We start from the raw sequence: 15480 nt of genomic DNA on the forward strand, positions 1-15480 counted from the left end.
CCTTTTATTTCTTTTTCTTCTCTGATTGCCATCGCTAGGACTTCCAAAACTATGTTGAATAATAGTGGTGAGAGTGGGCATCCTTGTCTTGTTCCTGATCTTAGAGGAAATGCTTTCAGTTTTTCACCATTGAGAATGATGTTTGCTGTGGGTTTGTCGTATATGGCCTTTATTATGTTGAAGTAGGTTCCTTTTATTCCCATTTTCTGGAGAGTTTTTATCATAAATGGGTGTTGAATTTTGTCAAAAGCTTTTTCTGCATCAATTGAGATGATTATATGGTTTTTATTCTTCAATTTGTTAATATGCTGTATCACATTGATTGATTTGCGTATATTGAAGAATCCTTGCATCCCTGGGATAAATCCCACTTGATCGTGGTGTATGATCCTTTTAATGTGTTGTTGGATTCTGTTTGCTAGTATTTTGTTGAGGATTTTTGCATCTATATTCATCAGTGATATTGTTCTGTAATTTTCTTTTTTTGTAGTATCGTTGTCTGCTTTTGGTATCAGGGTGATGGTGGCCTCACAGAATGAGTTTGGGAATTTTCCTTCCTCTGCAATTTCTTGGAAGAGTTTGAGAAGGATGGGTATTAGCTCTTCTCTAAATGTTTGATAGAATTCACCTGTGAAGTCATCTGGTCCTGGACTTTTGTTTGTTGGAAGATTTTTAACCACAGTTTCTATTTCATTACTTATGATTGGTCTGTTCATATCTTCTATTTCTTCCTGGTTCAGTCTTGGAAGTTTATACCTTTCTATGAATTTGTCCATTTCTTCCAGGTTGTCCATTTTATTGGCATAGGGTTGCTTGTAGTAGTCTCTTAGGATGCTTTGTATTTCTGTGGTGTCCGTTATAACGTCTCCTTTTTCATTTCTAATTTTATTGATTTGAGCCCTCTCCCTCTTTTTCTTGATGAGTCTGGCTAGTGGTTTATCAATTTTGTTTATCTTCTCAAAGAACCAGCTTTTAGTTTTATTGATCTTTGCTACTGTTTTCTTTGTTTGTATTTCATTTATTTCTGCTCTGATCTTTATGATTTCTTTCCTGCTGCTAACTTTGGGTTTTGTTTTTTTTGTTTGTTCGTCTTGTTCATTTTGTTTTTTTTTGTTTGTTCATCTTTCTCTAGTTCCTTTAGGTGTAACGTTAGATTGTTTATTTGAGATTTTTCTTGTTTCTTGAGGTAGGCTTGTATAGCTATAAACTTCCCTCTTAGAACTGCTTTTGCTGCATCCCACAGGTTTTGGATCATCGTGTTTTCATTGTCATTTGTCTCTAGGTATTTCTTGAGTTCCTCTTTGATTTATTCAGTGATCTCTTGGTTATTTAGTAACATATTGTTTAGCCTCCATGTGTTTGTGCTTTTTACGTTTTTTCCCCTGTAATTGATTTCTAATCTCATAGCGTTGTGGTCAGAAAAGATGCTTGATATGATTTCAATTTTCTTAAATTTACTGAGGTTTGATTTGTGATCCAAGATGTGATCTATTCTGGAGAATGTTCCATGCACACTTGAGAAGAAAGGGTAATCTGCTGTTTTAGGATGGAATGTCCTATAAATATCAATTAAATCTATCTGGTCTATTGTGTCATTTAACACTTGTCTTCCCTTATTAATTTTCTGTTTGGATGATCTATCTGTCCATTGGTGTAAGTGAGGAGTTAAAGTCCCCCACTATTATTGTGTTACTGTCGATTTTCTCTTTTATAGCTGTTAGCAGTTGCCTTATGTATTGAGTGCTCCTATGTTGGGTGCATATATATTTATAATTGTTATATCTTCTTCTTGGATTGCTCCCTTGATCATTATGTAGTGTCCTTCCTTGTCTCTTGTAACATTCTTTATTTTAAAGTCTATTTTATGTGATATGAGTATTGCTACTCCAGCTTTCTTTTGATTTCCATTTGCATGGAATATCTTTTTCCATCCCCTCACTTTCAGTCTGTATGTGTCCCTAGGTCTGAAGTGGGTCTCTTGTAGACAGCATATATATGGGTCTTGTTTTTGTATCCATTCAGCAAGCCTGTGTCTTTTGGTTGGAGCACTTAATCCATTCACGTTTAAGGTAATTATCGATATGTATGTTTCTATTACCATTTTCTTAATTGTTTTGGGTTTGTTTTTGTAGGTTCTTTTCTTCTCTTGTGTTGCCCACTTAGAGAAGTTCCTTTAGCATTTGTTGTAGAGCTGGTTTGGTGGTGCTGAATTCTCTTAGCTTTTGCTTGTCTGTAAAGCTTTTGATCTCTCCATTGAATCTGAATGAGATCCTTGTTGGGTAGAGTAAACTTGGTTGTAGATTTTTCCCTTTCATCACTTTAAGTATATCATGCCACTCCCTTCTGGCTTGTAGAGTTTCTGCTGAGAAATCAGCTGTTAAACTTATGGGAGTTCCCTTGTATGTTATTTGTCGTTTTTCCCTTGCTGCTTTCAATAATTTTTCTTTGTCTTTAATTTTTGCCAATTTGATTACTAAGTGTCTCGGCGTGTTTCTCCTTGGGTTTATCCTGTATGGGACTCTCTGCGCTTCCTGGACTTGGGGGGCTATTTCCTTTCCCATGTTAGGGAAGTTTTCGACTATAATCTCTTCAAATATTTTCTCGGGTCCTTTCTCTCTCTCTTCACCTTCTGGGGACCCCTATAATGCGAATGTTGTTGCATTTAATGTTGTCCCAGAGGTCTCTTAGGCTGTCTTCATTTCTTTTCACTCTTTTTTCTTTAGTCTGTTCTGCAGCAATGAAGTCCACCATTCTGTCTTCTAGGTCACTTATCCATTCTTCTGCCTCAGTTATTCTGCTATTGATTCCTTCTAGTGTATTTTTCATTTCAGTTATTGTATTGTTCATCTCTAGTTATTTGTTCTTTAATTCTTCCAGATCTTTGTTAAACATCTCTTGCATCTTCTCAGTCTTTGCCTCCATTCTTTTTCCGAGGTCCTGGCTCATCTTCACTATCATTATTCTGAATTCTTTTTCTGGAAGGTTGACTATCTCCACTTCACTTAATTGTTTTTCTGGGGTTTTATCTTGTTCCTTCATCTGGTACATAGCCCTCTCCCTTTTCATCTTGTCTATATTTCTATGAATGTGGATTTTGTTCTGCAGGCTGCAGGATTCTAGTTCTTCTTGCTTCTGCTCCAATCCTTTTGTTTGCTTCCAAGATAGGGAGACAGAACAAAAAATATGACGGAGCTAAGAATCGGAACTCAAAGTCCTTGACCAACCCATGACTTAAGTCATCCTCAGGAGGCAGAGGCAATTTCAGGCTATAAACACTTTATTTCTACTTGGAACTTATGTTCCCAAATACCAGCGTAGCCATCAGATAAATTGGATGCGACAGTTTCTGTGTTACATGGCGTTTTCACCCAAATTGAACAAGGATCTGAGGCTCAGTGGCTAACTTGGTCTCTTTCTTGTAAGATTCCAATTCTGGATCTCAAGACCTCCCATGCTGAGGATGATCTGAGATGAAGAAAATGAAGGTAAATGTTTCCAGGCTGGGAATGCTTCTGCACTGGTTCTGGAATAGCTGGCCTGAGCACCCACACCTACCAGGCTGTTCTTTGCCTTTGGTTCCCACTTTCGTTGGTGCCTATCTTTCTAATGAGGGATGGGGGGAAGGATAAAGGGTGGATTTGCTTCCATCCAAGTTGAGGAACACTTTCAAATTAGGGCCCTCAGAGCCAAACATGAAGCAAAGAAGAGAGAATCCCCAAAATGTAAAATTTTAACTGAGAGAAAGCCTTCAGAAGCCAAGCTTTACCCTCGTCTCTGATATCCATCCTCCCATGCATCTCTCCTTTCATTCAGCAAATAATTACCGAGTATCTGTTAGTTGACTCCAGCTCTGTACTCTGCCTTTGACCCAGGCCAGCAAGAATGATGAAGTCTTGAGCTCCCCCTAGAGGCCAATAGTAATTGGGAAGAAGGGAAAGGGGTGAGATTGCAGGTCAATATAAATGACAGTTTCTAGATGATTCCCCGAGAGAAGGAACAGTGAGACACACGAGCACACGGAGAAGTGGAGGGAGTACTCCCAGCAGCATCAGCCCAAGAGCCCGTTCACAATTCATTCCATAGGCAGAAGGGTGTTGTAAAGATAATTGAACAAAGCAAGCGATTAGAAGGCAGACTGGAAGAAGAAGAAAGAAACTGCGCTCTTCTGAGCATCTGCTTCCTGCTGCCGTGTGCAGTAGGCTTTTCATCCATAAATCACAATTCAAATCCTTGCTGCTTTGAATCCCCACGATAAACCTGAAGGCTGGGTATTAGTTTCCTCATTTGGCAGATGAGAAAATCGGAGTTTCCAAGTTCACATTAAAAATAGGTGTGATGGAGAATCTGGACCCTAATTTTTTACATGCCTCGCTGCCTTCGAGGCAAGAGAAGTCTGGGCTGTAGTCACTGCTTGGGATCGTGCTGTGTCTGTTTTAGAAGCTAAAACAGATGACCTTGTTGCCTTAACAGCCATCCTGGCAACTGTGTGTCAAGGGCTTTATAGGTATTAGCTCAGTCTTCACAATAAAGCTGGAAAGTGGTAACAATAATAATCATAATCAAAGCTATAAATTATCATCATCCTTATCCACTTTCAGAAATGTTGACTTACCCAAAATCATAGCTAGGAAGTAGCAAAGATGGATTTGAATGTAAGAGATGGCCTGGAGCAGGGGTCGGCAAATGTTTTCTTTAAAGAGCTTTGAATTGTAGTGGCAAAGCAGCCACAGACAATACATAAACAATAGGCATGGTTGTGTCCCAATAAAACTTTATAAACACAGGCAGAGGGCCAGACTGGCCCACTGGCCGTGGTTGACCAACCCGTCCTAGACTCTTCTTTGTTTGACTAGGAGATGGCCTAGAGGATGGTGGACCCAGAAGGGCCTCACAAGTAGTGGACTCGGACATTCCAGGCACAGACACTGGATGTGTGAAAGTGCAAATGTGGTTGAAAATGGTGAACGTTGGGTAGAGGTGGCCTGGACAGGTGGACTGCATGGCTGAATGGGGGCCAGAACTGCAAGGCAAAGGGGCCAGGTGGTGACAAAAGCATAAGTCACACTAAGGAGTGACAACCGTCCAGGGATCAACAGATTTTAAACAGGGGAGTGGCCTGGTTATCCAAGAAAAGGCCCACTGTGGGCTGATGTGAGTCTAAAGAATCCTGAGACTGAGGCTGGGTGCAGACTGACAGTCATAATAACCGCGCAGAGAAAACAGGGCTATCAAACGTCCATCAAAGGATGAATGGATAGCGACTTCCCTGGGGGTCCAGTGCTTAAGACTCCACTCTTCCAATGCAGGGGGCACGGGTCTGATCTCTGTTCGGGGAACTAAGATCCCGCAGGCCTCCGTGGGGTGTGGCCAAAAAAAAAAGGATGAATGGATAAAGAAAATGTGGCATGTACATACAATGAATATCATTCAGCCTTAAAAGAGAAGGAAATCCTGTCACATGCTACAACATGGGTGAAGCTTGAGGACATGATGCTGAGTGAAATAAACCAGTCACACCAAAAAAAGACAAATCCTGAATAATTTCACTTAGGTGAGTCACCTAGAGTGGTCAGTTCATAGACACAGAAAGTCACATGGTGGGTGCCAGGGGCTGGGGGGCTGGGTGAATGAGGGTTTGTTGTTTAATGGGTATAGGGTTTCAGTTTTGCAAGATGAAAAAAATTCAGATCTGTGGTGCAACAACGTGAATATACTTAACACTACCAACTGTAAACTTTAAAATGGTTGAGATGGTGGGTTCTATGTTATGTGGGTTTTTTTTTTTTTTTAACCATATTGAAAAATAAAAGAGCTAATGGATTTGTAAACTCAGGCAGCAGCGCAGGAGAAGGTGAGGAAGGGCAGAAGTGAGAGAGGCTGGAGAGGCAGTATCGTTAGGCTCCCATCACCGTGAATGTCGTCCCGATGCTCTGACCTGGGCCTTCAGCCATGGGCTGGGCTCCTCTCACCCGACTTCACTCGGTGTGGTGTCTCCCGCCATATGCTGGGCCACCCTGTTCATTCATCATGCCTCCTGAAAAGTCTCTTAATTACATTATGTTCACAATCCATAAAACATAATTAAAATATGTAAATCCATTATATTCTTTAATGAGCACATTGAGACCTCAAATTTTTAAATTAGATATAAAATTGATGTGGACCTACTACTATTGATTACTCATGGAAATAAATCATCCTCAATTTGGATTGAGGCGGTTTCCCTCCTCCCCTTAGATGCTTTTCTTTCTTTTCCTTTTAGCATCTCCTGTGACCATTTGAAATGATGCACACGCAGTCTTTTAAGGATGGCAAGGCCCGGCTTGCTGTAACTTGACAACACGGGTAGCAAAAGCAATAACTAATGTTTGGACGGGTGCCCTGGAGCTTGCAGAGGATTTGCACAAAACACTTTCTCACTTATGCTTCAGCAATATTTTTGTTTTCATTTCCATATAAGTACGCTGATGTTTCATTCTTCAGGAAAATATCAGAAGCATCCCTGGGCCTTGTCTCTCTCTCTGCTTGTCTTCTGCTCATCCCCAAGCCACATCTCACACTCCCACTCAAGCAAGTCAATTACTATTTGCCAGACACACCGTGTTGCTATATGCCTCCACGGTTCTGCACAAGTTAGCCTCTCTCTGCAGCGATTGTCCTTTTCTCATCTGTCTGTGGAATTTGTACAAATTTTCAAGCCCAACTCAGGGATCTCCTTTTCCAATCCACCCTGACAATGTCCATGGCTTTGTGTTAAGGTCTATAACAAAGCTCTACTTTCTAAGAACGACTTCCATGGGTACCATTTTTATATGTGCTGTTTTTTTTTCACCGGACCCTCATAATGGCCATGCAAGACAGTCATTAAAGGTATCACCATCCTTTCATAGGCCACATGCTTGTAAAGCTCATGAGGGTTAATTGATTTGTCCAAAGGCTTGCAGTCTGTAGGTGGGACCTCTGCCAGGACCCAGGCATGTAAACGCCCGGGACTTGCTCTGTCTGATTATAGAAGCTCTTTCCTTCTTGCGAATCTTTCGCAAAGGGCCTCTCTCTCACTCCCCCGCGCATCTGCTATCAATATGCTACAGAAGCTTTAAGTACTTTCTTTCCCCTCTAATCCAGTTCCTTCCCAGCCACAGCCTAAGGGTTTACTTCTATTGTCATAAGCTTAAAGTTGGTTTCACAGTTTCAGCTAGAAGTTAAGCACCCAGGCTTTAGAAACACACAAAGCCTGAGCTGGAATCCCCATCTTCCCACTTACTAAAAGTGTGACTTTGGTCAATTTGTTGAACTTCTCAATCTTGGTATCTTTATCTCTACTATGGATAAATGATAGCAACTACCTCAAAGGTTGTGAGGATTCTGTAAAATAACGTGTGTAAAATGCCTGCCTCTTAGGCAGTGACCACTAATTGTTAACTTTGGTTATTATTACCATAATCGTTATCATTATTACCCTAACCTAAGAAATCCCCTCTCTATTTGTGGATTGGGGCTTTGATCCAGAATATTCTTTTAAACATTTTCTGTGACCATAGGCAGCAGAAAGAGCCAAGAAGGCTACCCACCAGGGAGGTTTCCCTCCAAATATTAGAGCTGTATTTTACTAAAGTACATCTGGAAGGGGCCCAAGGGATTAATTTGGAAGTCCAATTCCTTCTTTTCCAGGGTTAGAAATCAGGATCCCAAGAGGACAAAATGATTCACTCATCATTCGTTTTCTTTTGATAAACATCTATTAATTGCCTGACCATCTATTAATTGGGTACCAATCTAATAAGCCAATAGATAAGCCAATAGAAGCATACTTGATCCAAAGTATCTGAAGTAGAGTAGTAACAGATCACCATCTTGATCATCAGTGTATCTACAGTGCCTACCACGGGGTGTGGCACACAATTAGAACTCAAAAAAAATTTATTGAATAGTGGTACAATTACCATTCCTACTGTATCTAATTTCTCATAGCAACATTATCTCTTTGGAACAAATTCCAATTCAAGTTACCAAAATTACACCGCCCTCCTTTAGCAATATGGTTCTAAATTGTTAATGTTTATAAAGCTCTCCTGGAGGACTTGTTAACACACAGATGGCTGGGCCCCATCCCCAGAGTTTCTGATTCAGGACCCAGGAATTAGCATTTCTTACATGTTCCCCGTGATGTTGATGCCGCTGGACGGGGAACTATATATAAACAACGACTGCTCTCAAGGATGGCAGAGCATAGATAGAAAGAGCTTGGATCCCTGAATCACTGCATAGAAGACACCCACCGAACACCCACCCTGGACCAGGAGTGAGTGAAAATCCAACTTAATAGTGTTAAAACTCTGCAATTCAGGGCTTATCTGTTAGAGAAGCTAGAATTACTGAACACAGGATAAAAGGTAGTTGTTTCTGTGAAGAACAGGAAGGTACAATAAACTTAGGCCTCTGATTATCATTCCTTGGCTTGAAATACAAGACTCTGTAGACCCTAACCTTCTCCCCTGAAGTCTTCCATCAGCTCCCCCTGCCATATTCTCTAAATTCTAGGTCCACCAGGTTGTAGGAGGTACATGGAGGAAAGAGGCCAAGAGTGACCGAAAGATAGCATTCTGAAAGTTTAGGTATAAAATTGGAATAAAGTGAACCCAATAACTTGTTCATTTGTTAAGCAATATTTGCTGAGTGCTAATGCAGACGGATGCTCTTCCAGGAAGTGTAGGTACAGTGATGAACAAGCTAGCTGAAGGCTTAGAGCAAAGACACACAGGGTCATCTGCAGGGTACTGTCTTCCAGATGGAAGCAAGACATAACCATGATCTAAATGAATGGGTTGACAATCTCAAGAAATTTGGATTCTCTTTTCAACCATAAGGGGCAGTCATTTGTCAGCATGGCAAAGATTCAGGGAGGCATCTTTTGGCCTTGGTGACGTCCTTATCCAGGAGAGAGAGAACACTAGTGCCCCGTGGACTGCTTATTAGGGAGAAGTGTGCCCCAGGCTGTCTTAGCTGAGAAGCCACCTTCTGTGCTCTGTGTGCTGATGTGCTGATGTAAGCACCCAATCCTTACTATTAGATTTCTCAATGGAAAGATACACAGGCTTTCTGGTTATATATCAGTCTATCAGAAGTTGGACTAATGTGAGTCTCTCTGAAGATCTAAACCTATCACAGTACACTGATAAAAAGCAAGTTCCTAGGCTTGCTCAGCCTAAAGGGCTATTTCATGGACCATGACCCTATGTGAAACCTCATGACAACTAATCTGCCACACTCCCCTGCTGACATCCCACCTTTACCACGTGCCTTCTTTCGAATATTGACCCAAAATGGTTGTGATTTCATGCTGCTCAGATATTATGTGTGCTCATCTCTCTGTCTGCAACTGCCTCTCTGCCTTATCTACTTAGCAAACTCCTACATTTCCCTCAAATTCCAGTTCAAATATCTTTGGGATGACTTTTCTTGTTGAGCAGCTTTTCTGAATTATCATTTTACTTTGGACATACCTTTGTTTTTAATCACCTATTAAATGCCTCTTGAATATAGTCCCTGAAGTTGTTATTATGTGTTTAACCCTGATAGAAACAGCTTAGTGATATTGTTATCCATATATTACAAATGATGGATTAAAGCCTCAGAAAATTTAAGCCCAAGGTTACACAGTTAGTGAGTTTCCCAGGCTAGGATTCTAGTCAAGCTATGTCACTTGCAAAGGTCATCATTACAGTTATAGTGGACCATTATTTATTTACTTGTCTGGTCTCCTCCGTTAAACTGTGAGCTTTCATAGGAACCATGACTTGGATCCACTCCTGCACATACCTGCCACTGCCTGCACTGGACATGCTGTGTGTGCATGTTGAATGAATAAATGAATGAATAAGTGGGTGGCTTTTTCACCTGGCAAGGATATGGCCATGTAAAACAGATTTTCTACAAATATTTTATGTCACTGTCTTTACCTTTCTGACTTGCTTAATGGTATGATCTGCTCTTCCTCTCTGGAGATTCCATATAAAAGATTCCACTGAGATATTCATGGACAGATGCTTGTCCTGGTCCCTTGGAGGAATTCTTCAACCACGCAATGCTAATTGTATGTACATTAAATGGCCCGGACACTGAGCTTACCTCTCTTGTTCATATTGCAGTTCGAATCCAAGTTGTGCTTGTTTAAGAGACAGAAGGAGACAGCCTCTAATCTACACAGGATTTCTTTTCAGCTCCTCTCTCTCTAATGGCAGATGGTTCACAGGCCCGTCCCGTGACTTACTGCGTAAGAAGAGTCTAGAGGGGGAGGAGAGAGAGATGAAGATGGGATCAAAGGCGATTACCATGTGTTTATACTTCAAATCCCACTTACAGGAGGAGCTGCAGCTCAAAGATGGAGGGTATGGATGGGGTGGGGAGAAAGCCAGAGACATACAAGATAAAATCTGGAAAATTAGGCAGAGAGAGTAAACGGACAGCAGAGATGTTTATTTCAGGCAGGTACAGACTTTGTTTCTTCTAACCTGCTATTTCAATATCAAGGCTTCTCTAAAGCAATCTCCATTTCTTACATGAAAGTTTTAGTTAAATAAATTTATTCTTAATTTTTTTTTTTTTTTTTTTTTTTTTTTGCGGTAGCGGGCCTCCCACCGCTGTGTGGCCTCTCCCGTTGCGGAGCACAGGCTCTGGACGCGCAGGCCCAGCAGCCATGGCTCATGGGCCCAGCCGCTCTGCAGCATGTGGGATCTTCCCAGACCGGGGCACGAACCTGTGTCCCCTGCATCGGCAGGCGGACCCCCCCAACCACTGCACCACCAGGGAATCCCTATTCTTAATATTTTTACAACAAATATGACAATGTCCTTGCTATGTAATTATCTTCTACAGATCAGATTAAAAAAAACTTTTTTAAAACACTTAGATTCTCCCATAAAACAAAAAATATACATAAATCCCTAATATCATTTTAAAACAATGTACAGCCATGCCAGAAATGGGGGAAAAAAATGTACCACAAAGTAGGAGGCCATTTTTTTTGCAAATTGGCAAAATCAGCAGAGACAAAAATGATGATCCAAATGTTAGTAAACATTTAATGCCATCTGCATCCTCATATACACTGGCGAGGATATTGATTGGTTCCAACTTTTCAGAAATATCTGTAAAGAATATTAAGGTTACACATAAACATTATTCCTAAATTCTGGTTCTGAAAATTCTATCTTAAAGAAAACATTCAAGATGGGAGAGGGAGGGACAGTTTATATAAATATATATTTATCACAGTATAATAACAGTATTAATGAGGTAAAATGAGGAGCAAAGTAAATGCCTAAGTCCGCAAGTCTGCTTTGGCTCTGGTACAGTCCTACAACCAAACAGTCTGTCTTTTACTCATTACCTTTGTTTACCTCTAGAGGTAAAATAAATAGCCATGTATATTTTCTTCTAGTTTTTTATTTTCTCATTTTTTCCATCTAACCCTTTATTCTTTTTTTTTCTTTTTTGGTACGCGGGCCTCTCACTGTTGTGGCCTCTCCTGTTGCGGAGCACAGGCTCCGGACGCGCAGGCTCAGCGGCCATGGCTCACGGGCCCAGCCGCTCCGTGGCACGTGGGATCTTCCCAGACCGGGGGACGAACCCGTGTCCCCTGCATCGGCAGGCGGACTCTCAACCACTGCGCCACCAGAGAAGCCCTGACCCTTTATTCTTTATGGAATTTATTTCAATATGGGTCATGAAAAGTCAAAGGATGTGGGTCTGAGTTCTGTCTTTACCACTGCTCTGTTACCATGGGCAAATAATTTAAGCCCTCTGGGTCTTAGTTAACTGACCATAAAAAGCACAATGATCACACTTGTCTTACAGACTGGTTGTGACTTGGAGGTGAGTTTGTGCATCTAGAAATAAAGAAGATTATTTCAATTGGCAACTGGACTCAGGGGTGGGGATCTCATAAGTAATCACCCAGAAGTCAGAGAATCAACATGAATCTCTGGGGGAATCTTTCTGGAAAAGGCAACTCTGAATCAAGTTTTAAAAATAAGAGGAGGGAGACTCCTACTTCCAGCCATGAGGGAAAAAGAGAGATCAGAGCTCTGATCCAGCTGAGGAAGGCAGATAAAATGCATGAACCCAGAGTTTTCAGAAACTGAACAAGAGACAGCACAGGACGGTGATTCCCACAAGAAGGGAAACAAATGAAGTGAACCCTAGGAATACCCCACCTCACTGCCTGGAGAGGTTCACTGGTTGTAAATCTATGGAGGGGAGCAAAGACAACTCTGGTGGCCTTGTGGAATTGAGTATGCCGAGTGTGGAGTCTGGGCTGGAGGGCCGGAGACTAGGATTTGCATGGAAGTTTCCTGGAAAGGAGAAAACAAAGAGAGAGAGAGCCAGAGATCAGCAGAGGGCTGTTCTTGTGTCTCTGGCTGAACACTGCTCTGTTCACGTGTGTAAGAAAACGAACCAGGCTGGGAAAGAACCTCTGGAAGCAGTCGGAATAACTCCCAGGACTCACAAGGGCTGGGTGTCATGCATATTCTCACCCCGCCGCATGGAGTGAAAAGATCTAACATATGGAGCAAAGGGTAGTCCCCAGGATGGTTACCTCCCTCGTGGGGTGCTAGCCTGAAGGTACATGACCCCCCAGAATTCATATGCTGAAATCTAATCCTCGATGTGATGGTATTTGGAGGTGGGGCCTTTGGGAGGTGACTAGGGATCAGTCTCCTATAAAAGAGAGACCCCAGAGAACTCCCTTGCCCCTTCCACTATGTGAGAAGACGGCCGTCTGTGAACCAGGAAGCGGGTCCTCACCAGACACTGAATCTACAGGCACCTTGATCTTGGATTTCCCAGCCTCCGAACAGTGAGAAATAAATGTTTGTTGTTTAAGCCAACCAGTACATAGTATTTTTTAAAAAATTATTCCCAAAGTGTTCACTCAAAAGCTTTTTAAACATCTTTATTGGAGTATAATTGCTTTACAATGGTGTGTTAGTTCCTGCTTTATAACAAAGTGAATCAGCTATACATATATATATACATATATCCCCAAATCTCCTCCCTCTTGCGTCTCCCTCCCACCCTCCTATCCCACCCCTTTAGGTGGACACAAAGCACCGAGCTGATCTCCCTGTGCTATGTGGCTGCTTCCCACTAGCTATTTTACATATGGTAGTGTATATATGTCCGTGCTACTCTCTCACTTCATCCCAGCTTGCCCTTTCCCCTCCCCGTGTCCTCAAGTCCATTCTTTATGTCTGCGTCCTTATTCCTGTCCTGCCCCTAGGTTCTTCAGAACCTTTTTTTTTAGATTCCATATACATGTGTTAGCATACAGTATTTGCTTTTCTCTTTCTGACTTACTTCACTCTGTATGACAGACTCTAAGGCCCATCCACCTCACTACAAATTACTCAATTTTGTTTCTTTTTATGGCTGAGTAATATTCCATTGTATATATGTGCCACATCTTCTTTATCCATTCATCTGTGGATGGACACTTAGGTTGCTTCCATGTCCTGGCTACTGTAAATAGAGCTGCAGTGAACATTGTGGTACATGACTCTTTTTGAATTATGGTTTTCTCAGGGTATATGCCCAGTAGTGGGATTGCTGGGTTGTATGGTAGTTAAGGAACCTCCATACTGTTCTCCATAGTGGCTGCATCAATTTACATTCCCACCCACAGTGTAAGAGGGTTCCCTTTTCTCCACACCCTCTCCAGCATTTATTGTTTGTAGATTTTTTTGATGATGGCTATTCTGACTGGTGTGAGGTGATACCTCATTGTAGTTTTGATTTGCATTTCTCTAATCATTGGTGATGTTGAGCATCCTTTCATGTGTTTGTTGGCAATCTGTATATCTTCTTTGCAGAAATGTCTATTTAGGTCTTCTGCCCATTTTTGCATTGGGTTGTTTGTTTTTTGATATTGAGCTGCATGAGCTGCTTGTAAATTTTGGAGATTAATCCTTTGTCAGTTGCTTCATTGGCAAATATTTTCTCCCATTCTGAGGGTTGTCTCTTCGTCTTGTTTATGGTTTCCTTTGCTGTGCAAAAGCTTTTAAGTTTCATTAGGTCCCATTCGTTTATTTTTGTTTTTACTTCCATTTCTCTAGGAGGTGGGTCAAAAAGAATCTTGCTGTGATTGATGTCATAGAGCATTCTGCCTGTGTTTTCCTCTAAGAGTTTTATAGTGTCTGGCCTTACATTTAGGTCTTTAATTCATTTTGAGTTTATTTTTGTGTATGGTGTAAGGGAGTGTTCTAATTTCATTCTTTTACATGTAGCTGTCCAGTTTTCCCAGCACCACTTATTGAAGAGGCTGTCTTTTCTCCATTGTATGTTCTTGCTGCCTTTATCAGAAATAAGGTGACCATATGTGCATGGGTTTATCTCTGGGCTTTCTACACTGTTCCATTGATCTACATTTCTGTTTTTGTACCAGTACCATACTGTCTTGATTACTGTAGCTTTGTAGTATAATCTGAAGTCAGGGAGCCTGATTCCTCCAGCTCTGTTTTTCTTTCTCAAGATTGCTTTGACTATTTGGGGTCTTTTGTGTTTCCATACAAAATGTGAAATGTTTTGCTCTAGTTCTGTGAAAAATGCCACTGGTAGTTTGATAGGAATTGCATTGAATCTGTAGATTGCTTTGGGTAGTAGTCATTTTCAAAATGTTGATTCTTCCAATCCAAGAACATGGTATATCTCTCTGTTTGTAACATCTTTAGTTTCTTTCATCAGTGTCTTATAGTTTTCTGCATACAGGCATTTTGTGTCCTTAGGTAGGTTTATTCCTAGGTATTTTATTCTTTTTGTTGCAATGGTAAACGGGAGTGTTTCCTTAATTTCTCTTTCAGATTTATCATCATTAGTGTATAGGAATGCCAGAGATTTCTGTGCATTAATTCTGTATCCTGCTACTTTAACAAGTTCATTGATTAGCTCTAGCAGTTTTCTGGTAGCATCCTTAGGATTCTCTATGTATAGTATCATGTCATCTGCAAACAGTGACAGTTTTACTTCTTCTTTTCCGATTTGGATTCCTTTTATTTCTTTTTCTTCTCTGATTGCTGTGGCTAAAACTTCCAAAACTATGTTGAATAATAGTGGTGAGAGTGGGCAACCTTGTCTTGTTCCTGATCTTAGTGGAAATGGTTTCAGTTTTTCACCATTGAGGAAGATGTTGGCTGTGGGTATGTCATAAATAGTCTTTATTATATTGAGGTAAGTTCTCGCTATGCTTACTTTCTGGAAGGTTTTTATCATAAATCAGTGTTGAATTTTGTCAGAAGTTTTTCTTCATGTATTGAGATGATCACATGGTTTTTCTCCTTCAATTTGTTAATATGGTGTATCACATTGACTGATCTGCATATCTTGAAGAATCCCTGCAACCCTGGGAAAAACCCCACTTGATCATGGTGTATGATCCTTCTAATGTGTTATTGGATTCTGTTTGCTAGTATTTTGTTGAGATTT

The sequence above is a fragment of the Lagenorhynchus albirostris genome, chromosome 15 (assembly GCF_949774975.1).
Source record: "Lagenorhynchus albirostris chromosome 15, mLagAlb1.1, whole genome shotgun sequence".
Taxonomy (NCBI): Eukaryota; Metazoa; Chordata; class Mammalia; order Artiodactyla; family Delphinidae; genus Lagenorhynchus; species Lagenorhynchus albirostris.